Here is an 8973-nt window from a genome sequence, read left to right as displayed (position 1 = left end):
CGTGTCATCTGCTGCTAATGGGGCCTGATTCATGTTATACTATTCAATGTTGGTCAGAGTAGGTGGAGTCAAATTTAATTACAACTTTTTTTTTAAAGCAGCAAAGCTAGAGGTAGAGTTAACTCTGCTAAGCTGTACTTCAAAAAGTTGATTATTAAAGTCAGTGATGCTACTGCAGAATTAGGTACCACTCAAAATGAAGCAAGATTTCATGATCTGGCCTAATAAGGGAAAGTACATTTGGCTGCCCTGGAGCTGCCTAGCTGGAAGACTGTTGCTCTGAGTCATAGTCTCTCTTTGTTTCCTGTGTTGCTCAAGATTAAACTCCACCCAGTCCAGCATATATGTCTTGACACATCAGCATAGCTGCAAATTCTGCATATGGGCTGGGAGGAGGGAGTAGAGAAGGAGGAAGCAGATGAAGATTCCCATCCATTCGCTGTAAGTTTCTGACCTATTCTTTGCAGAGCCTGCTTGCTTCCTTGCATTGGTACCAATGATGAGGAAAAAGATCCTTCATTGACTTGCATTTCTGCAGTATGGTACAGTCTGTGGTTTGACCCTGGGTAAGTAACTGTAGAAACTTGGCTTTGAAACTCAGGTAGAAAGTAATTAGGGTTTTAATACTAGGAATAAGAATTACATCGCACTGCTTTTCAAATACAGCTATGTATAACAAACAGCAAATGTGCTGTGGAATACAAGGCATTCAAATACACACACTGCATTTGCAGTAGCTCTTTTAAAAAATGAAGCAACCTGTTATACTTTTTGAGTAAATGTCAAGCATTTCATTTATTCAAGAAGCAAATAATCCCCAAATCGGTGAAAGACACTGTTTCAACTCATTTAAAAGTAGCAAGAGGGATATGAAGAGCCTGTACACAGAATCACAGTAAAAGCTTAGGCTATTTTCTGATTGCACTATCTTGTCCAGCTAGTGATATTTTGAATGCCAGTAGTGGCCTGTTCTCTATATTTAAACTATAGCAGCAGTGAGGCATTGTGTTTCCTATAAATATAGCATTTTGACTATTTACACACGGCCAAATCAGACTGTATCCTGAGGAAGGGGCAGCACAGTTACATTGCCCCCAAAGAGCATGCTAAGACAGACCTGTGGCACTCTCTGGTGTCAGATTCCTCCCTTTCTCTGGTGGGAGGTACAAGCCCTTTATCGGATATGTTTTACTTCCAACTTCATGTTAGCTCAGCTGTGTTTGCAGGCAAGTTGGGGAAGGAAAGGGGTACGAGCAAACACCACCCAGAAGGCAGGAAAGCAGCACAGCACAGTTCGTAGAGGCACGTCGTTCCCCTGTACTCTGGTAGCAATGAAAGCCAGCCTAGGAAAGCCCTAGTCTCAGTATCAGTATGCTCAGTGAGGATGTCACGTGGCACTTGTTACTTTTTATAAGGTTAGCTGAAATAATAATAAAAAAAGCTGCTGGTGGCTGGCATATATCTGCTGAAGAGGACAACGCTTAATCCAGGTATGCTTATGAGAAGATTTTAGTTTGCTAGGTTTTCAGTCTCCCTCCTTAGATGTGCATGTATTGATCTTTTTAAATATGCAGGTAACCAAATGAAAGACACTACTACATCATGAATGTACACATGGGCTTAGACTAAAGGACTAGTTATGGGCAATAACTTGTGTGCTTTTGGTCCTGTTGTGCCGAAGTAATGAAATGCAGGTGTCTTACAAAACTAAAATCTAAATCATTAGCTGTAAACATTTAATATCAGATCAATCTTTGGGTTTGTCACAAAAGCTAATATTGATCAATAACAGTTTTTCTGACAGAAACAAATCCAGCCCTTTTGGGCCAATCAGGTAAAGGAGGCCTTTAAAAAAAGCTAAGCTGAGCTCAGTAGTGCTGACTCTAGAATACAGGTTGAAGCCATAAGTTAACCATACAAAATATGATTTCCTGGAGCCTTAACATGAATATTGAGACTCAAAATCCAAATTTCTCTGGATATATAATAGTCATGAATGAAATATGAACACGATCATTTTAGCAATAGATACAATGATTTTATTGGCACTTTCACCTTCCATTTATGTGGGTAGGAGTATCTCATAAAGGGACACAGCAGACCTAAATGAACTAGTCTACTATTTTTCTCTTAAGACAAAGCATTTGCTTAAAGATAAATGGATGACACTGAGATACATTAGCCTTGCTGCACAAAGAAAGAGCCTTTTATACCAGATAATTTGGATTTCCTAGCTCTACACAAACAACGTATTCTACACAAACATAGTATTGTATACGGTATCAGCCTACACTCCTGTGAACCACTGTGTGAACCTGAACGGTCTGTCCACTGCCCATAATACTAGATACAAATGTAATCGTATGCCAGCCGGTGTAATCCAAAGCAAGAGTTATTTTACCATAGGCAAGAAACTAGTTACAAAGCAGTGGAATGTACCAATTCTCAGTCAAATACCTTTCCCGAATTTATAAAAGGGCAACTTTAAAAAATAAAGAGGGTAAAAATTAGAGGCTAGTTCAGTTGTTGCCTACCAGAATTTTCACTGCTGTCTCCAGAAGCTGGGAATCTGCATGAAAGGAAGGAAGAGGTCCAGCCTTCAGTATCCATGTGCCTCCACACTAGCAAACTGTAGGGCAAGCAGAAATAGAGGATCACAGGTTAAATTTCAGATTCTATAAAGAAAAGTGCATTTGCCATGCCTATTTCAGAAAAGGATGCTGAAGGGCACCGATCTGTAAAGACAGGCTTCATGTTTCAGAGTTAAGCATGGAATACGGAGTTCTTAATCTCTGGTCCTTTACATTTGACATCTATACAAGGACTGTGCAGCATTCTGTGGCGTGTTCCACAACAAATACAGAAATCACTGTTAGAATTTGCACTAACTGATAACGTTGTTGGAACTCCCAGTTAAAAGGCTGGAGACCGAACAGACGTGAAAATAAGTAGCTTCTAATGAGAAATGGTACCTTTCCTAGAAATGAGGTGAGCAGGCAAGAAAATGTTACAAAGTGTTACTACTTCTATTGAATCTACTCAGTGGATAGAGGATCTATCTGCAGGTCTGTTCAGCTGCCTTCATAAATATAAAATTAATTTTAAAAAATGGGGGGGGGGTGTCATCTTAGTTTTAAAACAGTAAAAGAAATACACTTAAATTAGCAACAAAGGAGTATGGAACTTTGCCTGGCTTTACTGTATTTCTGACAGTGAACAGATTAGATTTGCAGAGTCATCTACATGAATTACGTGAAGCCCTGATTTATTGCTTTTCATCACTTGGTGAACTTTCAGTTTGCATCCATTTCTGTTTTGTGAGGAAAGCTCAGCTCCTTCCATTTGCAGAAACGGGCAATATCTGGAATAATTCTCATGTGCGTTTCCCTTGGGGTTGGCAGGCAGATGAGGTATGTTTTCTGCAGCCCGTATAGATCTATGGCAAAGAATATCAGGAGTCAGTAGTCTCTCTTGTCTCTCCAAGTGCTCGGCTCAGAGTGTAAAATCTGTTAGCAAGAGCCATAACATTTAACCCAGTGTGAGTTTTTCTATTTTATTTAAATAAAATTGAGATTAAACCAAGGAAAGCCTAAAGCAGTGTTGCCCAGCAGCCAAAAATACAGAGATTTTTACTTCCAAAGGATTGATGGAATGATAACACATATCCCTAGTTAGGCATTTCAGTAGGTGTTGGTGATTACTTGGTCCCTAAGACCTTGCCTCAGTGTCACCATTTCTGATGAGCTCATCTCACCTCCATTCCTGCTCTCCTCAACTGCCTTTCCAACTACCATGAACCCTTTTTCTTTCTCTGAAAGAGTGAGAGCAGATTTGCATGTGAAGATTTCTCTTAACAATTTAGAGAGCATGGTCAAAAAAAGTTGGGAGTTCAACTCTAATGTCTCTCTCCAATTAAAGGTGATCTTGATCCTCAACCATTAAATTCAAATCACAGAATCATAGAATGGTTTGGGTTGGAAGGGACCTTAAGGATCATCTAGTTCCAACCCTCCCTGCTGCGGGCAGGGGACACCCTCCACTAGACCATGTTGCCCAAAGCCCCATCCAACCTGGTCTTAAACACTTCCAGGGATGGGGCAGCCACAGCCTCTCTGGGCAACCTGTTCCAGGGCCTCACCACTCTAACAGGGAAGAATTTCTTTCTAACATCTAATCTAAATCGACCCTGCTTCAGCTTGAACCTGTTACCCCTTGTCCTGTCACTACACTCCCTGACAAACAGTCCCTCACCATCTTTCCTGTAGGCTCCCTTCAGGTACTGGTAAACTGCAATTAGATCTCCCCGGAGCCTTCTTTTCTCCAGGCTGAATAATCCCAACTCTCTCAGCCTGTCTCCATAGGAGAGGTGCTCCAGCCCTCTGATCAGCTTCGTGGCCTCGTCTGGACTCTCTCCAACAGCTCCATGTCTCTCCTGTACTGGGCCCCCAGAGCTGGACGCAGTACTGCAGGTGGGGTCTCACAAGAGCGGAGTAGAGGGGCAGGATCCCCTCCCTCGACCTGCTGGTCACGCCTCTTTTGATGCAGCCCAGGACATGGTTGGCTTTCTGGGCTGCAGGTGCACACTGCTGGCTCATGTTGAGCTTCTCGTCAATCAATACCCCCAAGTCCTTCTCCTCGGGGCTGCTTTCAATCCATTCCTCACCCAGCCTATAGTCGTGCTTGGGATTGCGCCGACCCACGTGCAGGACCTTGCACTTGGCCTTGTTGAACTTCATGCGGTTCGCACGGGCCCACCTCTCCAGCCTGTCAGGGTCCCTCTGGATGGCATCCCTTCCCTCCAGCATGTCGACCATGTGTTTATCAAAATGTTTATCAAAATGTTTATCAAAATGTCTGCATGCCTGCATACCAGGTATAAAGCCAGCTCTTAAGTTGGAACATGCCTGGAAGCATGAGGACAAAGATGACGGTAACTGTAATTCAATCAAAATGGGGCTTCTCTCCACCCAAAATACTGAAATCATGAGATTTACTTTAAAACTTTGGAATTTTGTACTTTTGGAACATGTAAGCATCTGCAATAGGTGCTGAAAGTGCACAGAAGCACCACCAACTTTTAAATGGCCTTATTTAAGTATTTTATTGTTTTGAAGATTGTGCCAAGAAAGAAAAAAAAATGCTAGCAGTGCATCCTGACAAAGAATAAATCTACATCAGAGCTTTTTATCAGTCTTAAGAGTAGTTACTTCAATATGCTACTCTGTGAAAAAAAAAAAAAAAGTATCAGGACTGAAATTTAACTGTATGGATATGTGTCCCTGTCCATGGCAGAGGCGTTGGAACTAGGTGATCTTTAAGGTCCCTTCCAACCCAAACCATTCTATGATTCTATGATTCTATATTAGATTACACTGAATAAAGGATATAAGGAACAAAGGGTTGTATAACAATATCATAAACAAATATTGCTGCCTAGAAACAGCAGGCATAGACACATTAAAATATTTAAGGTACCTTAAATATTAACTACCTAGCAACAAGTCCCTGATTACTTCAAGGAAAATATGCACTACTAGGGAAGGCAGAAATCATAGCAATCATTATTATTATACCTTTTTTTTTTTACAGTAACAATTAGACACATCACTCTTGTTACATAACATAAAATTACATGCATAGGAAATCCCTGCCTTACATAGTTTATGCTTGACTATACTAAGAAACAATATATGGCTATGAAATTACAGGATACGTATTTGATAGGGCTGAGAAACTGGGTCTCTGCATCACTAAGTTCTAGTTCCTCCTCTGGCTCTGATTTACAGTGTGACCATACCAACTCACTTATATCCACACATTCCTCTTTTGGTGCTTGCACTCATAATGTAGTTGTGCCACAACACAGGCAAACATAATCTGAAGCATGTTTGATAAGAGAACCAGGATAGGCTGCAAGTCTTAAGTCTTTTGACATTGCTCATGTCACTTAATGTTCCTGTATGTTACTCTCACAGTGACCTATGGTGCGCTCGCATGAGTAGCTCCCTGGGGTTACAGCTCAGCACTGCTAAGTCTTCTTGCACCACCATTATGTGTTCCAAGCATGTGAGCCCGAAGGCAGAATTTCCTCCTGCGATATTTGTAAAACAGCTGAAAGGACTGTGATGGAAAATGGTTTCCAGTAATAGTTAAACAAACTTTCTAATCTTGCATGTGTTCATTACAGCAGTGAGTAAATATGTTGGCAGGATGCTTACATGCTGTGGTGGCAGGCTCTAGTAGATGCCTACATTACTATGATTTTTTTTTAAAGCTTATGAAAGGTGTCAGGTTAATGCAGGTTTGCAGTGTGTTGGAGGCCTTGGGTGACTGCAGTTCTAGTTATAACAAACAACATTGACATATCCAGCATTTTAAAAGCTGGGACACTTTCAGATTTGGCTTCCAAACTAGGTTTTGTAGAACCCTACTTGCACAGAACGCTCTAAAGCTTTACATAAAACCAATAACCATTTCCAGTCTGGGATCTACATGAAGACAGTAATGCCCTAGCAGAGGGATTAAAGTTTGGTTTAGAGTTTATAAACCAAAAAGAAAGCTTCCTGTACCTCTTTATTCCCTAACCACAACTCTAATCCTCATTCCAAAGTTTAACTCTACCAACAATCCTAATCCATCAATCTCTACCTGCCTTGATTTTTTTCAAGCAGTGCTTCTAGACTGAACACTAGCAGCAGTTCTTAATTTCCTGCAGGCTTGAAACTGAGCACAACCTAACTGAGGGAAAGGATGCTAAATTAAAGTAGAAAAAACACTGAGTGAAGGTGTAGTTTCAAATAGCTTATTCTCAGTGACACTTTTGAGGTTAACAGTTTAGCTTTTATATGGTAGGCTTGGCTTTTCAATAGGAGGGAATGAATTACAAAAAGTCAGGCCCTATACAAATATTCATCCAGAAAAGGTTTACGGCTTTTATTCATTCACTTGAATCTGTGCTTTTATTGAATGAGGAATGTGGAATTTAGCTGCATCTTTATTATTTGTGAATGTGTATTGAGCTTTCTTCTGATAAACCAGTACTTTATTGCTTTACCATAAGTCATGCTTTCTTGGTTTTGTCAGTTCTTGAAAAATGCACCAGTGCGTAACTTACAGAGGTGTTTTCAGACACCAGGCTCAGCTGGGGCAACAGCTGAGAGGTACAAACTGCCCCTTTTATGCTTGTGGTTTGTTAGTTTCAGGACACGCTGCTTGGGAAGACTCTCTGACAGCAGTAAAGCAGAGGATCTGTGTGTAAGAGGCGTGCAGAGAAGAGCAATGGAAGAAGAAAACTTCACGATGTTGGTTCTGGTTGCTTAGAGTGCGATATGTTCCTTATGATCACTACTCCAAGTTACTTCCAATCGGTGGAAGAAACTAACGATGTCAGTAAATGGTAATTTAGCATTCATCAGACAGCCAATAGTTACGTAAAGAAAATGGGCCATTACAGCTTTATTATTAAATCCAGTATATACCGTATATTTTTATACCGTGACAAAAAGATCTTTCTTAGGGCCACCTGACACAGCTGCATTGCCGCAAGTGGGAAATACGGCCCAGTTGTTCATGCCAGCTGACTGTCGCAGTTATATGCGTTTCTTAGTTCCATGTATGACGTCAACAGCAACGTGACGTCGAACCCGGGACAAGAACGGTCCCCAGCGACCAGCAGAGGGCAACGGAGTCCCGCGGATGGTGCCGCCGCCTCCCGCCCTGCAGCCGCCGGGATTCCCCGCCGCAGCACTCGGACAAAACCCGGCGCTGCCTCCCGGATCCCTTCCTTTGGAATCGGGAGGCGAGGGGGGGAATTTACGGGCTCGGCATCTCTTTCTAAAGCAGCCACTTTAAAGGATATCTTTAATTAAGCGCAGAGGGTTGACTGTGGAATGATGAGCGGAGAAAAGGTGACACAACCCATTTGTGCCATGCTGCTTATAGCTCATATTGTAGAAATCCACCAGCACTTCCAGGTTTGACTGTTTGGTTTATCTTCTTCTTTTTTTTTTTTTACAATACCCGCTGTCAATATAGAAAAAATTATGTGAAAGAAACGAAACTCCTTAGTTTCCTGGATTTTATTCGTATCTGCTACAGCACTAAGAAATAAAAGTTCTTGTTCTAAGTCAGCAATTTTATATGAATATATGAATATGATATGAAAAAATCCCGCCTGAGACCAGCACAAGAAATAGGGACGACAGTCACTGAGGCAGGCACTTCTGTGCCGGAGCAGGTAATGTTTATATCAGTCTCATGGCACATAAGCATCGTTTTCAGCTCAGTACAGGTGTTCTTATGACTGTTGGCTAGCAAGAGATGGCTGAAACTCTTCAAACCTCAAAATTACAAAATATGAGCAGGAGTAAAGGCACTGGGGAGCTGTACTGTGAGGCTTCTGAGGACCAGATATAAAATTTCAGCTCCATTTTTTAATAAGGTATTCAAGTGGAAGGTTGGACTAATGATCTTCAGAGGTCCCTTCTGACCAACACTGGTATATCTACACTTTGATTTCTGAAAGACTCATTTTAAAAGAGCAAGACATTAAAATCACAATCAATCATTCAGTAAACTTTTCTTTTGTCAAGGGTACTATTTCTCAAAGCCAGGCAGAATCATATAAACCACTTTTTTCCTGAGATGGAGTGACTGCATATCCCATTTTAAAGTGACTTATGTCAGCAACAAAAGCTGCCAAGAAGTCACAACCATCTGACTCTAAAGGTTGCTCCAATCTTTTTGATATGATAGCTGATGTAGCCTTCTCTTAAAGAAATTGGACCATAAGAAGAGGACATGTAAAGCGTAGAGCAAAAACTGGTCTTTGCACAATGGAGTACTGTCCACATAAATTGATCCTATTATCACAATGGTTGGGGATTATTTTTCACCTAATTTCCATCTCAGGGAACTTTGCATGCTCTTATGTCTACTTATCTAGTATTTTAATTATATTATTCCAAAGTGCTT

The sequence above is a fragment of the Grus americana genome, chromosome 7 (genome assembly GCF_028858705.1).
Source record: "Grus americana isolate bGruAme1 chromosome 7, bGruAme1.mat, whole genome shotgun sequence".
Classification (NCBI taxonomy): Eukaryota; Metazoa; Chordata; class Aves; order Gruiformes; family Gruidae; genus Grus; species Grus americana.
This window is presented reverse-complemented; position numbering follows the sequence as displayed.